The sequence below is a fragment of the Ambystoma mexicanum genome, chromosome 5q, assembly GCF_040938575.1.
Source record: "Ambystoma mexicanum isolate Mex_15411 chromosome 5q, UKY_AmexF1_1, whole genome shotgun sequence".
NCBI lineage: Eukaryota > Metazoa > Chordata > Amphibia > Caudata > Ambystomatidae > Ambystoma > Ambystoma mexicanum.
In genome coordinates, this window is record NC_090933.1 from 526,342,826 (window position 1) to 526,360,279 (window position 17,454).

The 17,454-nt window shown below is 46.4% G+C and overlaps 4 non-coding genes across 4 annotated transcripts; 1 reads left to right on the forward strand and 3 right to left on the reverse strand.

Annotated features, from left to right (window-relative positions):
* Positions 1-3,246: 3,246 nt before the first annotated feature.
* Positions 3,247-3,319, reverse strand: TRNAA-AGC (transfer RNA alanine (anticodon AGC)). The gene has a single exon. It is a non-coding gene; the product is annotated as a tRNA-Ala (tRNA).
* Positions 3,320-11,872: 8,553 nt separating this feature from the next.
* Positions 11,873-11,945, reverse strand: TRNAA-AGC (transfer RNA alanine (anticodon AGC)). Its single transcript has one exon. It is a non-coding gene; the product is annotated as a tRNA-Ala (tRNA).
* Positions 11,946-12,638: 693 nt separating this feature from the next.
* On the forward strand, positions 12,639-12,711 carry TRNAR-CCU (transfer RNA arginine (anticodon CCU)). Its single transcript has one exon. It is a non-coding gene; the product is annotated as a tRNA-Arg (tRNA).
* Positions 12,712-13,294: 583 nt separating this feature from the next.
* TRNAA-AGC (transfer RNA alanine (anticodon AGC)) lies at positions 13,295-13,367 on the reverse strand. The gene has a single exon. It is a non-coding gene; the product is annotated as a tRNA-Ala (tRNA).
* Positions 13,368-17,454: the final 4,087 nt, after the last annotated feature.

Sequence of the window (17,454 nt, forward strand, 5' to 3'; positions counted from 1 at the left end):
CTAACCAATGATCCACAATGTTTAGAGGAGATAAGCCTGCTGTTCCATCCACGTTACCAAAATTAAACAAGGCGGTTTATAATTTTAATTGTATACTTGCTTATTCCAATCTGTTCGGATCCATTCTGGTGTATCTATCAGAGGTGTGGGCTGATTGATGGTTTAGAAACTGATATTCACCCCATGACCACTGGTACCCGGGAATTCGATTCATCATATTGGCAGCAGACGTGTCAACCTTGTTGCACTACATAGGTGATAAAATGATATACTATTGACGGAATAGTGTGATGCGACGGGATGAGTACCCGAGATAGGAAATCTGCTCCATTTGCATGTTTTGTTGGCTTGTGCAGTATGTCAAAATGATAGCCCTGTAGATGCAAGCCCCACCTGGCAATGTGTGGATGCATGCAAGTCATTGCTTTGCCATAGATGGTAGTCAGAGCTTGATGGTCAGGGTTGACCACAAATTGTTTTTCAAACAGGAACAGATGATAATGTTTGTACCCCCATGCAATGGATAGACTTTTCTGCTTGTGCATAGGCCTGTTCTGTCTGCGTGCGGCTTCACCTGGCATATGAAGCAATGCATCTGTGAGAGGCGGAATCACCTGAGTGTTGTGCCCGAATCACTCCTAGGCCTACTGGACTCGCATCGACTGTGACCATCGTGTGACTGTTGGGATTGAGGGACAACATGCAGACAGATGATACTATGGGATGGCATATTTTCTCAAACACTGACATTTTCGTGACCACATGAATTCATGATTTTTCTTGACTAGATGTTGTAGGGGTGTGCTGATGGATGCAAAATCTTGATTGTAGTGCGTGCACTAGCTGGCCAGGCCCAGGAAGGAGCGTAGTTGTGTGACACAGGATGGATGTGGTGTAGACGTTAAAGCCTTTTTTTTGACTGGGTCTTGTGTAATGCTTTTAGCTAACAAACAATTTCACAGAGTGTTTACTGAATTCACATTTTTTTGCGCTTCCGGGTGAGGTGTGCTTCTTCCAGGGCCATGCACACTGTGGAGCGTTATCATGAGATTTTTGGGACGTGCCAAATACCAGGATATTCTCACTGTTGTGTATGCAGTTTGAGATATGTCAGATTACTTTCTGTATTTCTTCTTGAAAAATCTCAACTGCTGAGGATATTCGAAACTAAGATGCCTGGAGCAGTGAAATAGTCATAGGCGTATTGGGAAGGTTATGACGTATCTGGATTCCGGGCTAAGTTCAAGTTGAAGATATCCCTTGTTTAAATCGAGTCTAAACAATATTGTGGCTCAATTTTCAAGGTGTATCATTTCCGCTGCATTGTGGGATGGTGTCTTTCTTTTTATAATTTAGTTTGGTGCTCTTATATCTACACAAAGTTGACTGCGTTAATCTGAATCTTTTGTTGGCACAGGGATGATGGGGAGGTCCATGGTCTGGGACGATGCTAATAACGAGCTTAGTTTGCCTTCGATTTGACATTGTGTGTTGATCGAGATACCCTGTTGTGCTGTCGGTTTGATGGATTGAATCATGTGTTGATTGACATGACAGTTTAAATTTGTTTTAACTTCCCCATGTTTTAAAATAACATCACGTCTTTTTTCGTGCATTGTCTATCTGATGGCTTGCCATCGACTGGTATACACCGTGCAGCAGCACCATCTGTAGTGCATTCATGCCAACCCTCCTGATTTATGGCGGAGACTGTTTTTTTCTATCCAAAATATTGCTCTTTTTTTTTTACTGTCTTCCTCCTAAAATAATTCTACCCCAATGCAATCCAATCAGAATATTCAGTTCTCCCGATTTTATTGACAAAATCTCCCTCCCACGTGCTCCATGTGTGGCAGTGCTGTTTTAAAACTTAGAATGCAACCACAGCTAGCATCTATCTGGATGATGTGTTGTGTTGGTGTGCAGTAGCAATGTTGGACTGTGCTCAATTGCTGTGGCATTTCACCTGCGGAATGATGCATCCAATTTACTCAATGAGAGCGGCCTGGTCTTGAGAGCATGTATTTTTCTGCTTGCTCTGTGTGCATAGCGGGGCTAACCCCTACTCCTTGGCCCCTTACATCATATCAGTAACATGCATAAAATTTCCTGCTTGCCCCAATGATAGAGTCGGAGATATTCTGAAAGTTGGAAACATATATAACATTTTATTGGAAAAAACATATGGTCGCATAATTTGGAATCATCTTATGGGGGCGCCCCCCCCACCCCCACCCCCACCCCTGCTCAGGTCTTATGACTGCCTGGCACCAACCATGGTCCTTAGCCGGGTGGCTCTGCCAATCCCGCCTTACAAAGTCCCATGTCCAAAAGACTGTGAGCCATCTCACACCATTCCGTTCTTGCGAGAACGGCCTGCCCTGGATTCCACTGCTGCCAAGGCTAGATGAGAGGTCTTGCGCTCTCCACCCCTGGCTATTTAAGCCCCTGAAGGTGCAGGCCATTTCCGGCTGGACCCTCTGGGGGCACCCTGACTGCCTCCTCCCTAGAGGAGGCGAGTCCACGCAGGGGGCAGCCAGAGGGGCGGCCCGCTATGTGAGCTGCGTCTCTAGCGCCCCCTGCGTGGGCTGGCGCATCTGCCTATCTTTTAAGTGAGGGAGGCCATCTTTGAGACGTTGGAGGATTTCGCTTTGGATCTTGTCTTGGGAACTCTACGTGTTGAGTTTCTTCTCCCTTGATGGTGTCATGTTTGTTTGAGGTGCTCAGCACCGATCTAAAATTATCCTCTCTCCAACAGGCGTGCAGGATTGCCCGAATGCCGGGCAAAGTCTTTCACTAGGGAAGTCATACCCATGTCAGGCTGTTCTTTTAGCACTTGTTTCCTGTGTTTCATCAGCAGTAGAGATTTGATGTAAAGGCAGGGGGGGGTTACTTAAAATAGTTGAGCGCCCTCTAATGCAAGAGAGGTCACGTGAGGTGCGCAACCTACCTACATTTCGACAGGGTGATGGGTGGTGGCAGGGCAGAGGGGTGGGGGCTGACTCTTCAAATGTTGGGAGAGGTGCTAACTTCAGAGATGGTGGCGGAGGGGCAAAAGATCTGTTACTATTCTGGTGCATAAGCAATGTTAAAATCTGTACTTAAAATCTGACTTTTTGGGATAGTAGAAAATGGACGGAAGACTTTTGGGATGATAGTAAGCACCCTGAAGCAAGCAGCGCATGCCTCATTTGGGAGAATTTGAGTTTTGAATAAAATAGTCAAATGGAAGAAAAAGTGTCTTGCTGGAGAATGCGGGCATCGATCCCGCTACCTCTCGCATGCTAAGCGAGCGCTCTACCATCTGAGCTAATTCCCCTCCTCCACGAAGGCTCTCGATACACTGCTTCAGAGCTGAAGCACAGTCTCCTGCTCACACTTGCTTGCTGTCCAGGGACCTGTAGTGCATAAAGCCCTTTCTCTTCATCTGCCGCAGGGGAAATCACAATCTCACCCCTTTGCCCAAAACAAAATACCTTCAGTGGAGCTACAAGTAAAGCTGCAGATGGCCATCCATTGCAATGAGGATTGGCCAACCAGGTATTAATAGCAGAGTGACTCCACTCCCACGCCCTTTCACGCTGGACCTGCGCTTGTGATCAAGAGGCTGCACACCAGTCCCAGAGACCCGAGAGCCCAATTGAAAAGGTGCTTGCTTCTCACTTCATTTCTCTCGCTATTTCTTGCTGTTTTAGGCCGCTGACACGCCGCCTGCAGCCAAAGGACCAGCGCTGGAGTGCCCTTTGTCATTTTTACCAGCTGGCCATATTTTACAATCGAGCGTCAGAATACCAAACAGGTAAGAGTTAGGTCTGGGAATTGAGTCCACTTTCCATCGTGTGTCCCATAAAGCGGAAGTGTCCCGCCGAGTGCAAGCAGGTGCCTTTTGCCCGCGTGTGCTGGGACACTGCAGCTTTGGACGTGAGCCAACTTGCCCTTTTCAGTGGGCCAGTACCCGTGACTCCAGTGAGAGAAGAGGAAAAGAAAGAACTTTCCCCTTCTCTGTCGAGCCAGGGATTGTGGGTTCGAGTCCCATCTGGGGTGGTTCGTGGCATTTTGTTCACACTTCTGCTAAAGCATGCAAAAGGTTTTTGCGGTAGTAGGGGGTGGGCGCAGGCTAGTACTTTGCTGGGCGCTGTGAAGTCCAGAACGTGCTCTGCTGGTAGCAGACTTTAAATGCCGGGAGACTGCAGAGTGTAGCAACCCCTCATGTCAGCGAAGAGACGCAGATGAGTGGTAAGAAAGACAGGGAAAATATGCTTTCTGGAATCAGAGCTCCTGCAGACAGGGCTCACTCTTCTGCCAGCTCCGACCTGCTCCGATGAAAACGAAATAAAAGAGCAAAGGCTGCGCACTTTGAACCAATTATTCGAAGCATCGTATTGAAATGAAATAAAAGGTTAACAGCCCTGGGTGGCATCAAAGTGGAATTTCCTGAATATGTCACCAATGCCATGCAATGCGCCTGTTGCCGGCCCTCGCGCGGATGACTCTTTGGGATAGCAGAAAGTGGACGGAAGACTTTTAGGATGATAGTAAAAAAAACCCAGAAGCGAGCACATGCCTTTATTTGCGACGATTGGTGAGTTTTGAATAAAATAGTGAAAATGAAGAAAAAGCGTCTTGCTGGAGAATGCGGGCATCGATCCCGCTACCTCTCGCATGCTAAGCGAGCGCTCTATCATCTGAGCTAATTCCCCTTCCTGTTAAGAGGCACCTAGTTTCTCTTCCTGGTTGTCGAATAGCACATTACTCTGTGAACTCACAGATGACAGTTGACTGCACTGAGGTCTTCATAGGAGCACATGTAGCCCTTTTCTAAGTATCCCCTTCCACAGACAGGAAGTGCCTGTGCACGTCACACAAGGCAATGCTGCAGCCAGTCCTCTGCTAGTTGCACTGCACTGCCACGACTATAAATCCCATGTGTTCTATTTTGGAAGCACTGCCGAAGCGGACCGACAATCGGGGCAAATAAAACCTAACGTGGAAGAAAGACTTCAAGCGGAAAAAGTTGCTCCATATCTATAAGGAGTGTGAGACAATGTTTAAGGCGATCCTTGAAATATATTGATATCAATGCCTTCTAATGATTCGTATGCTGTTTTCTCTTTTCCCAAATGATAAACGCACCGTGTTTATCCTTATTATGGTCAAATGCGTTCTCCGTAGCCGTTCACACCAGAATTGCTAAGGAAAGTAAAAAAGGATAAAAGAAGAAAAAGTACACATTGTATCGGGCACTGCCACAATGGTACAAACCTGCACATTGGACCTAGGCACATTGGTGGCGGCAGAGGGCACAATCCCGGACAAAAAAAAGTTTTTTGGGGTTGCAGGGGTGTCCCCCGCATGTTCCATGTAATAATGTCTCTGCAAAAAACAGCAATTTTCCAGGGACTTATTTGCATGGCAGCATTTTTGCGGGGACATTATCACATGGAACCGATAACAGTGCCTGTGGCAACTGCCTATACCCAAGTCAAGCCTGTTGGCTTTTCCATTGCTTGTTTTAACACTTCAGTGCAAGGAACAGATATAAATCAAGTGGTTAAGACATTTTTATTACACCAGTATTGCATTTACAGCTGAAGTTAAACCATTAACTGTCAGCAGACCGCTTACAAATAGCACTGACAGGCCACAGTTTGATGTTAATGCTGGAAAGAGCAAAGAGATCCCAGAAGGATGTGTTTTGGGTGGGGAGGGGCAAGTAATGGGTGGAAATGGCCCCAGTGATTAGCATGGCCATGGGTAGAAAATGGTTGGGTAGATAACTAATGAACATCCAGAAGCTGTGTCCTTCCTGTCATGTCATCATCCTCCAGGCTTTAACAAAATTGAATAGTTTTTAGGTGGCGCATATTGAAAAAGGACAGGAAGAAAAGGGGGAAGGCAGTAAATAATTGAGTGGATGCAAAAAGAGAGGGTAATGGTAACTTGACTACTCTCCTGCACATGCCACTGTGCATTCAGACGAAGTACACACATATCCCGGGGTACAGGTTTCTCTCCAAGTCCACAATCCCCCACCACAGCAGATGTTCCAGTCTAGCAGTCGTTGGTAAAAGGGAATTGTCTTTGTTTAATGTCCTCGGTCTGTGTCCTCAGCAATTTCATTGCTCAACATTCCCTTGTTTTTATTTCCCAGTATGCTCCCATGGCCCCAGGCGTGGCCATTTCTTTGTCCTATAGTGTGTGCCTATGGGGCGGCATATCTATACAAAACCCGAAGGCATCCAAAGCAATGCCGGGACTGGTGATCTCAAACACTCCATCGGAGTACGTACCTTACTTGAGGGGCCCTTTGCCCTATTAACACCATAAATAGTCTGCAATTAACACATCACGGTTTGGTAAAACTATCCAAAGGGCAGCTCAAGAGACCAATGTGTTTCTACCCCAACACCTCAGTGGTCATTTCTGTTGGTATGTTAAGTCTGTCCACTCACTGACCATTTGTGTCCAAATCTCACCAGGGTCTATGCTATCCCTGAGGCCGAAACACTTCACCTCTTTAAGGACTTTGCTCATTAATCAATGAGCCATACAAACATTGCATATCAGCACAATAGTGGCATGAAAGGGGCCTCCCTCTACAATACTTAAATGATTTACTTTTTACAAGAATATAGGTGAGGAATTCGACCAAACGCATGATGAGTGTGGGCTCCCCTGGACTTTTTTTGACATTTTTAATTAAATGGATGATGGCACACTGACCTCAGGAAAATGTGTTGGGCTAATCCACAAACATTTCCGTATGCTCACATCACAACAAACTCATAGAGCTGTGTATTCTGGGTTGGACACTGCCTACAGGCACAGTCTGCCATGTCATATTTAGTTGCAATGTGACAGCAGAGGAGGGCGCAATATCATCGTAAGGCAGGGGGAGGCTAAACTTCCCCCAGCCATGGTCAACCTGCTTAACTGACAAAGGCTCCCTGCTCTTTTGTTAGGCCCTGCAGCTTACGGCAGCAATTTACATACCCACAGGGGGGTACATCAAACAGGCCACATGGGGCCTGGATGCAGAGAATAACAAAGGAGACAGGAAACTCAACAACCTTTCACATGTAAATGGGTCACCCTGAAGCCAGCTCCCTCCTCTCAGTATCGATGTCAGTGAACGGTCGTGTCTGGTTCTTTTATTGCAGTAGGCCACCCCCGATATGGGGACCCCATTCATAAGGTATGAGAATGTAGTTTGTTGCAAGAGCCAGAGAATCTGGTCTCTCAGCATCTTCAATAGCGAAATGCCGCTTTAACAGGAACCACACAGGGAGGACATTTAAATAAAGAGACAGCAGACAGGCAAATGGGTGGGACTTAGTATCACAAGGGAGTGAGCCCAGAGCTCTTTCTGTTGAGAGGAGGTTTTCGCCATATTTGTTCAGGAACACCCCTTGTTCCTGTTTTCACCCCTTTACCTTTTCCTGTTGCAAATCACTATGCTGATGACTTCACGCATACTGAAAATTGTTAGTAGGGACCCCAGGGTTGGCTCGCTAAGTTACGCTTAACCTACACCAATCACTGTGGCCCACTTAGCTTTAAAAGAGGATCAGAGACCCTCTTTAGCAGATCTGAAGACTACATAAGAAGTAGCAAGAAAAACTCATCCTTGGATCCTGGCTGAAGGTACAGGCTGCCTTACATCTTCCGCCAGTGAAGGAATGCCAGGAATTTCCAAAGAGGGAAACAATATCCCTCCTCTTAACTTCTCCTATGGAACAGGGGAAGAAAAGAACTCGGAGGACTCTCCAGCCGCTCCAGAACTGGTACCCAGCCAACACACATCATGCCCTGCTAGGCCTTTCAGCAAGATCCATGGACAAGAAGTGCCAGATGTGAACAAAAGGACAAGGTAGCACACTCCTTAGCTGTGGGTCATCCACCTTAAAGGACGACACAAGTCCATTGAATAAGCTGGGAGAAGTGCAACGACAAGCATCAATCGCCACCCGCCTTGAAGGATATTTTTTCGAACCACTCAAGTTCCTTGATTCACAACCAACTTCAACAGTGACCATTGTCAAGTCGCAGTTGCTGAAAGAAACCTGAGACGTCTCGACAAGGACTTCAGAACTGCTGATCAGCACAGAGACAATGATTCCTGAACCGGAGTTCCTGTGTAGGACAGCCTGCATACGTTCATCAAGCTTTGCTGACTGAACCGTCCTGCCGCCTGATACCGGCAGCTGACTCCCATCTCAAACTCTGTCGCAGAAGCCTGTGAAGTGTCCTGAAGCCGCTTCGACCCTGTGGAGCAACAAGAACAGCTACAGCAAAAGGTACATTCTGGTTCTATCCCCCCTGGTCCTGCCCATAAGGCCCCTTGAGACATTTTAAGATCCTTTTCTCCCCTTCTGCTGAAGCCAAGAAACCTTAATAAACTATTGCGGTTATTAACCATACCGACTACCCTCCTGTCAGTATCCAGAGTATATCCCTTTTCCTTCTTTGAAACTGTCTGTCCTCTGCATTCCTTTACAGTGTGGGTTGTATTTAGTAGTGTTATTTTACTGTCTGTTGTGCTAATAATAAAGCAGATATTTGTAATCAACTTTGACTGGACACTCCCTTTATCATTGGGTAATAATTGTATTTTTGCTGTGTTGCAACTAACCAATGATCCACAATGTTTAGAGGAGATAAGCCTGCTGTTCCATCCACGTTACCAAAATTAAACAAGGCGGTTTATAATTTTAATTGTATACTTGCTTATTCCAATCTGTTCGGATCCATTCTGGTGTATCTATCAGAGGTGTGGGCTGATTGATGGTTTAGAAACTGATATTCACCCCATGACCACTGGTACCCGGGAATTCGATTCATCATATTGGCAGCAGACGTGTCAACCTTGTTGCACTACATAGGTGATAAAATGATATACTATTGACGGAATAGTGTGATGCGACGGGATGAGTACCCGAGATAGGAAATCTGCTCCATTTGCATGTTTTGTTGGCTTGTGCAGTATGTCAAAATGATAGCCCTGTAGATGCAAGCCCCACCTGGCAATGTGTGGATGCATGCAAGTCATTGCTTTGCCATAGATGGTAGTCAGAGCTTGATGGTCAGGGTTGACCACAAATTGTTTTTCAAACAGGAACAGATGATAATGTTTGTACCCCCATGCAATGGATAGACTTTTCTGCTTGTGCATAGGCCTGTTCTGTCTGCGTGCGGCTTCACCTGGCATATGAAGCAATGCATCTGTGAGAGGCGGAATCACCTGAGTGTTGTGCCCGAATCACTCCTAGGCCTACTGGACTCGCATCGACTGTGACCATCGTGTGACTGTTGGGATTGAGGGACAACATGCAGACAGATGATACTATGGGATGGCATATTTTCTCAAACACTGACATTTTCGTGACCACATGAATTCATGATTTTTCTTGACTAGATGTTGTAGGGGTGTGCTGATGGATGCAAAATCTTGATTGTAGTGCGTGCACTAGCTGGCCAGGCCCAGGAAGGAGCGTAGTTGTGTGACACAGGATGGATGTGGTGTAGACGTTAAAGCCTTTTTTTTGACTGGGTCTTGTGTAATGCTTTTAGCTAACAAACAATTTCACAGAGTGTTTACTGAATTCACATTTTTTTGCGCTTCCGGGTGAGGTGTGCTTCTTCCAGGGCCATGCACACTGTGGAGCGTTATCATGAGATTTTTGGGACGTGCCAAATACCAGGATATTCTCACTGTTGTGTATGCAGTTTGAGATATGTCAGATTACTTTCTGTATTTCTTCTTGAAAAATCTCAACTGCTGAGGATATTCGAAACTAAGATGCCTGGAGCAGTGAAATAGTCATAGGCGTATTGGGAAGGTTATGACGTATCTGGATTCCGGGCTAAATTCAAGTTGAAGATATCCCTTGTTTAAATCGAGTCTAGACAATATTGTGGCTCAATTTTCAAGGTGTATCATTTCCGCTGCATTGTGGGATGGTGTCTTTCTTTTTATAATTTAGTTTGGTGCTCTTATATCTACACAAAGTTGACTGCGTTAATCTGAATCTTTTGTTGGCACAGGGATGATGGGGAGGTCCATGGTCTGGGACGATGCTAATAACGAGCTTAGTTTGCCTTCGATTTGACATTGTGTGTTGATCGAGATACCCTGTTGTGCTGTCGGTTTGATGGATTGAATCATGTGTTGATTGACATGACAGTTTAAATTTGTTTTAACTTCCCCATGTTTTAAAATAACATCACGTCTTTTTTCGTGCATTGTCTATCTGATGGCTTGCCATCGACTGGTATACACCGTGCAGCAGCACCATCTGTAGTGCATTCATGCCAACCCTCCTGATTTATGGCGGAGACTGTTTTTTTCTATCCAAAATATTGCTCTTTTTTTTTACTGTCTTCCTCCTAAAATAATTCTACCCCAATGCAATCCAATCAGAATATTCAGTTCTCCCGATTTTATTGACAAAATCTCCCTCCCACGTGCTCCATGTGTGGCAGTGCTGTTTTAAAACTTAGAATGCAACCACAGCTAGCATCTATCTGGATGATGTGTTGTGTTGGTGTGCAGTAGCAATGTTGGACTGTGCTCAATTGCTGTGGCATTTCACCTGCGGAATGATGCATCCAATTTACTCAATGAGAGCGGCCTGGTCTTGAGAGCATGTATTTTTCTGCTTGCTCTGTGTGCATAGCGGGGCTAACCCCTACTCCTTGGCCCCTTACATCATATCAGTAACATGCATAAAATTTCCTGCTTGCCCCAATGATAGAGTCGGAGATATTCTGAAAGTTGGAAACATATATAACATTTTATTGGAAAAAACATATGGTCGCATAATTTGGAATCATCTTATGGGGGCGCCCCCCCCACCCCCACCCCCACCCCTGCTCAGGTCTTATGACTGCCTGGCACCAACCATGGTCCTTAGCCGGGTGGCTCTGCCAATCCCGCCTTACAAAGTCCCATGTCCAAAAGACTGTGAGCCATCTCACACCATTCCGTTCTTGCGAGAACGGCCTGCCCTGGATTCCACTGCTGCCAAGGCTAGATGAGAGGTCTTGCGCTCTCCACCCCTGGCTATTTAAGCCCCCGAAGGTGCAGGCCATTTCCGGCTGGACCCTCTGGGGGCACCCTGACTGCCTCCTCCCTAGAGGAGGCGAGTCCACGCAGGGGGCAGCCAGAGGGGCGGCCCGCTATGTGAGCTGCGTCTCTAGCGCCCCCTGCGTGGGCTGGCGCATCTGCCTATCTTTTAAGTGAGGGAGGCCATCTTTGAGACGTTGGAGGATTTCGCTTTGGATCTTGTCTTGGGAACTCTACGTGTTGAGTTTCTTCTCCCTTGATGGTGTCATGTTTGTTTGAGGTGCTCAGCACCGATCTAAAATTATCCTCTCTCCAACAGGCGTGCAGGATTGCCCGAATGCCGGGCAAAGTCTTTCACTAGGGAAGTCATACCCATGTCAGGCTGTTCTTTTAGCACTTGTTTCCTGTGTTTCATCAGCAGTAGAGATTTGATGTAAAGGCAGGGGGGGGTTACTTAAAATAGTTGAGCGCCCTCTAATGCAAGAGAGGTCACGTGAGGTGCGCAACCTACCTACATTTCGACAGGGTGATGGGTGGTGGCAGGGCAGAGGGGTGGGGGCTGACTCTTCAAATGTTGGGAGAGGTGCTAACTTCAGAGATGGTGGCGGAGGGGCAAAAGATCTGTTACTATTCTGGTGCATAAGCAATGTTAAAATCTGTACTTAAAATCTGACTTTTTGGGATAGTAGAAAATGGACGGAAGACTTTTGGGATGATAGTAAGCACCCTGAAGCAAGCAGCGCATGCCTCATTTGGGAGAATTTGAGTTTTGAATAAAATAGTCAAATGGAAGAAAAAGTGTCTTGCTGGAGAATGCGGGCATCGATCCCGCTACCTCTCGCATGCTAAGCGAGCGCTCTACCATCTGAGCTAATTCCCCTCCTCCACGAAGGCTCTCGATACACTGCTTCAGAGCTGAAGCACAGTCTCCTGCTCACACTTGCTTGCTGTCCAGGGACCTGTAGTGCATAAAGCCCTTTCTCTTTATCTGCCGCAGGGGAAATCACAATCTCACCCCTTTGCCCAAAACAAAATACCTTCAGTGGAGCTACAAGTAAAGCTGCAGATGGCCATCCATTGCAATGAGGATTGGCCAACCAGGTATTAATAGCAGAGTGACTCCACTCCCACGCCCTTTCACGCTGGACCTGCGCTTGTGATCAAGAGGCTGCACACCAGTCCCAGAGACCCGAGAGCCCAATTGAAAAGGTGCTTGCTTCTCACTTCATTTCTCTCGCTATTTCTTGCTGTTTTAGGCCGCTGACACGCCGCCTGCAGCCAAAGGACCAGCGCTGGAGTGCCCTTTGTCATTTTTACCAGCTGGCCATATTTTACAATCGAGCGTCAGAATACCAAACAGGTAAGAGTTAGGTCTGGGAATTGAGTCCACTTTCCATCGTGTGTCCCATAAAGCGGAAGTGTCCAGCCGAGTGCAAGCAGGTGCCTTTTGCCCGCGTGTGCTGGGACACTGCAGCTTTGGACGTGAGCCAACTTGCCCTTTTCAGTGGGCCAGTACCTGTGACTCCAGTGAGAGAAGAGGAAAAGAAAGAACTTTCCCCTTCTCTGTCGAGTGGCCCCAGTGGCCTAATGGATAAGGCACTGGCCTCCTAAGCCAGGGATTGTGGATTCGAGTCCCATCTGGGGTGGTTCGTGGCATTTTGTTCACACTTCTGCTAAAGCATGCAAAAGGTTTTTGCGGTAGTAGGGGGAGGGCGCAGGCTAGTACTTTGCTGGGCGCTGTGAAGTCCAGAACGTGCTCTGCTGGTAGCAGACTTTAAATGCCGGGAGACTGCAGAGTGTAGCAACCCCTCATGTCAGCGAAGAGACACAGATGAGTGGTAAGAAAGACAGGGAAAATATGCTTTCTGGAATCTGAGCTCCTGCAGACAGGGCTCACTCTTCTGCCAGCTCCGACCTGCTCCGATGAAAACGAAATAAAAGAGCAAAGGCTGCGCACTTTGAACCAATTATTCGAAGCATCGTATTGAAATGAAATAAAAGGTTAACAGCCCTGGGTGGCATCAAAGTGGAATTTCCTGAATATGTCACCAATGCCATGCAATGCGCCTGTTGCCGGCCCTCGCGCGGATGACTCTTTGGGATAGCAGAAAGTGGACGGAAGACTTTTAGGATGATAGTAAAAAAAACCCAGAAGCGAGCACATGCCTTTATTTGCGACGATTGGTGAGTTTTGAATAAAATAGTGAAAATGAAGAAAAAGCGTCTTGCTGGAGAATGCGGGCATCGATCCCGCTACCTCTCGCATGCTAAGCGAGCGCTCTACCATCTGAGCTAATTCCCCTTCCTGTTAAGAGGCACCTAGTTTCTCTTCCTGGTTGTCGAATAGCACATTACTCTGTGAACTCACAGATGACAGTTGACTGCACTGAGGTCTTCATAGGAGCACATGTAGCCCTTTTCTAAGTATCCCCTTCCACAGACAGGAAGTGCCTGTGCACGTCACACAAGGCAATGCTGCAGCCAGTCCTCTGCTAGTTGCACTGCACTGCCACGACTATAAATCCCATGTGTTCTATTTTGGAAGCACTGCCGAAGCGGACCGACAATCGGGGCAAATAAAACCTAACGTGGAAGAAAGACTTCAAGCGGAAAAAGTTGCTCCATATCTATAAGGAGTGTGAGACAATGTTTAAGGCGATCCTTGAAATATATTGATATCAATGCCTTCTAATGATTCGTATGCTGTTTTCTCTTTTCCCAAATGATAAACGCACCGTGTTTATCCTTATTATGGTCAAATGCGTTCTCCGTAGCCGTTCACACCAGAATTGCTAAGGAAAGTAAAAAAGGATAAAAGAAGAAAAAGTACACATTGTATCGGGCACTGCCACAATGGTACAAACCTGCACATTGGACCTAGGCACATTGGTGGCGGCAGAGGGCACAATCCCGGACAAAAAAAAGTTTTTTGGGGTTGCAGGGGTGTCCCCCGCATGTTCCATGTAATAATGTCTCTGCAAAAAACAGCAATTTTCCAGGGACTTATTTGCATGGCAGCATTTTTGCGGGGACATTATCACATGGAACCGATAACAGTGCCTGTGGCAACTGCCTATACCCAAGTCAAGCCTGTTGGCTTTTCCATTGCTTGTTTTAACACTTCAGTGCAAGGAACAGATATAAATCAAGTGGTTAAGACATTTTTATTACACCAGTATTGCATTTACAGCTGAAGTTAAACCATTAACTGTCAGCAGACCGCTTACAAATAGCACTGACAGGCCACAGTTTGATGTTAATGCTGGAAAGAGCAAAGAGATCCCAGAAGGATGTGTTTTGGGTGGGGAGGGGCAAGTAATGGGTGGAAATGGCCCCAGTGATTAGCATGGCCATGGGTAGAAAATGGTTGGGTAGATAACTAATGAACATCCAGAAGCTGTGTCCTTCCTGTCATGTCATCATCCTCCAGGCTTTAACAAAATTGAATAGTTTTTAGGTGGCGCATATTGAAAAAGAACAGGAAGAAAAGGGGGAAGGCAGTAAATAATTGAGTGGATGCAAAAAGAGAGGGTAATGGTAACTTGACTACTCTCCTGCACATGCCACTGTGCATTCAGACGAAGTACACACATATCCCGGGGTACAGGTTTCTCTCCAAGTCCACAATCCCCCACCACAGCAGATGTTCCAGTCTAGCAGTCGTTGGTAAAAGGGAATTGTCTTTGTTTAATGTCCTCGGTCTGTGTCCTCAGCAATTTCATTGCTCAACATTCCCTTGTTTTTATTTCCCAGTATGCTCCCATGGCCCCAGGCGTGGCCATTTCTTTGTCCTATAGTGTGTGCCTATGGGGCGGCATATCTATACAAAACCCGAAGGCATCCAAAGCAATGCCGGGACTGGTGATCTCAAACACTCCATCGGAGTACGTACCTTACTTGAGGGGCCCTTTGCCCTATTAACACCATAAATAGTCTGCAATTAACACATCACGGTTTGGTAAAACTATCCAAAGGGCAGCTCAAGAGACCAATGTGTTTCTACCCCAACACCTCAGTGGTCATTTCTGTTGGTATGTTAAGTCTGTCCACTCACTGACCATTTGTGTCCAAATCTCACCAGGGTCTATGCTATCCCTGAGGCCGAAACACTTCACCTCTTTAAGGACTTTGCTCATTAATCAATGAGCCATACAAACATTGCATATCAGCACAATAGTGGCATGAAAGGGGCCTCCCTCTACAATACTTAAATGATTTACTTTTTACAAGAATATAGGTGAGGAATTCGACCAAACGCATGATGAGTGTGGGCTCCCCTGGACTTTTTTTGACATTTTTAATTAAATGGATGATGGCACACTGACCTCAGGAAAATGTGTTGGGCTAATCCACAAACATTTCCGTATGCTCACATCACAACAAACTCATAGAGCTGTGTATTCTGGGTTGGACACTGCCTACAGGCACAGTCTGCCATGTCATATTTAGTTGCAATGTGACAGCAGAGGAGGGCGCAATATCATCGTAAGGCAGGGGGAGGCTAAACTTCCCCCAGCCATGGTCAACCTGCTTAACTGACAAAGGCTCCCTGCTCTTTTGTTAGGCCCTGCAGCTTACGGCAGCAATTTACATACCCACAGGGGGGTACATCAAACAGGCCACATGGGGCCTGGATGCAGAGAATAACAAAGGAGACAGGAAACTCAACAACCTTTCACATGTAAATGGGTCACCCTGAAGCCAGCTCCCTCCTCTCAGTATCGATGTCAGTGAACGGTCGTGTCTGGTTCTTTTATTGCAGTAGGCCACCCCCGATATGGGGACCCCATTCATAAGGTATGAGAATGTAGTTTGTTGCAAGAGCCAGAGAATCTGGTCTCTCAGCATCTTCAATAGCGAAATGCCGCTTTAACAGGAACCACACAGGGAGGACATTTAAATAAAGAGACAGCAGACAGGCAAATGGGTGGGACTTAGTATCACAAGGGAGTGAGCCCAGAGCTCTTTCTGTTGAGAGGAGGTTTTCGCCATATTTGTTCAGGAACACCCCTTGTTCCTGTTTTCACCCCTTTACCTTTTCCTGTTGCAAATCACTATGCTGATGACTTCACGCATACTGAAAATTGTTAGTAGGGACCCCAGGGTTGGCTCGCTAAGTTACGCTTAACCTACACCAATCACTGTGGCCCACTTAGCTTTAAAAGAGGATCAGAGACCCTCTTTAGCAGATCTGAAGACTACATAAGAAGTAGCAAGAAAAACTCATCCTTGGATCCTGGCTGAAGGTACAGGCTGCCTTACATCTTCCGCCAGTGAAGGAATGCCAGGAATTTCCAAAGAGGGAAACAATATCCCTCCTCTTAACTTCTCCTATGGAACAGGGGAAGAAAAGAACTCGGAGGACTCTCCAGCCGCTCCAGAACTGGTACCCAGCCAACACACATCATGCCCTGCTAGGCCTTTCAGCAAGATCCATGGACAAGAAGTGCCAGATGTGAACAAAAGGACAAGGTAGCACACTCCTTAGCTGTGGGTCATCCACCTTAAAGGACGACACAAGTCCATTGAATAAGCTGGGAGAAGTGCAACGACAAGCATCAATCGCCACCCGCCTTGAAGGATATTTTTTCGAACCACTCAAGTTCCTTGATTCACAACCAACTTCAACAGTGACCATTGTCAAGTCGCAGTTGCTGAAAGAAACCTGAGACGTCTCGACAAGGACTTCAGAACTGCTGATCAGCACAGAGACAATGATTCCTGAACCGGAGTTCCTGTGTAGGACAGCCTGCATACGTTCATCAAGCTTTGCTGACTGAACCGTCCTGCCGCCTGATACCGGCAGCTGACTCCCATCTCAAACTCTGTCGCAGAAGCCTGTGAAGTGTCCTGAAGCCGCTTCGACCCTGTGGAGCAACAAGAACAGCTACAGCAAAAGGTACATTCTGGTTCTATCCCCCCTGGTCCTGCCCATAAGGCCCCTTGAGACATTTTAAGATCCTTTTCTCCCCTTCTGCTGAAGCCAAGAAACCTTAATAAACTATTGCGGTTATTAACCATACCGACTACCCTCCTGTCAGTATCCAGAGTATATCCCTTTTCCTTCTTTGAAACTGTCTGTCCTCTGCATTCCTTTACAGTGTGGGTTGTATTTAGTAGTGTTATTTTACTGTCTGTTGTGCTAATAATAAAGCAGATATTTGTAATCAACTTTGACTGGACACTCCCTTTATCATTGGGTAATAATTGTATTTTTGCTGTGTTGCAACTAACCAATGATCCACAATGTTTAGAGGAGATAAGCCTGCTGTTCCATCCACGTTACCAAAATTAAACAAGGCGGTTTATAATTTTAATTGTATACTTGCTTATTCCAATCTGTTCGGATCCATTCTGGTGTATCTATCAGAGGTGTGGGCTGATTGATG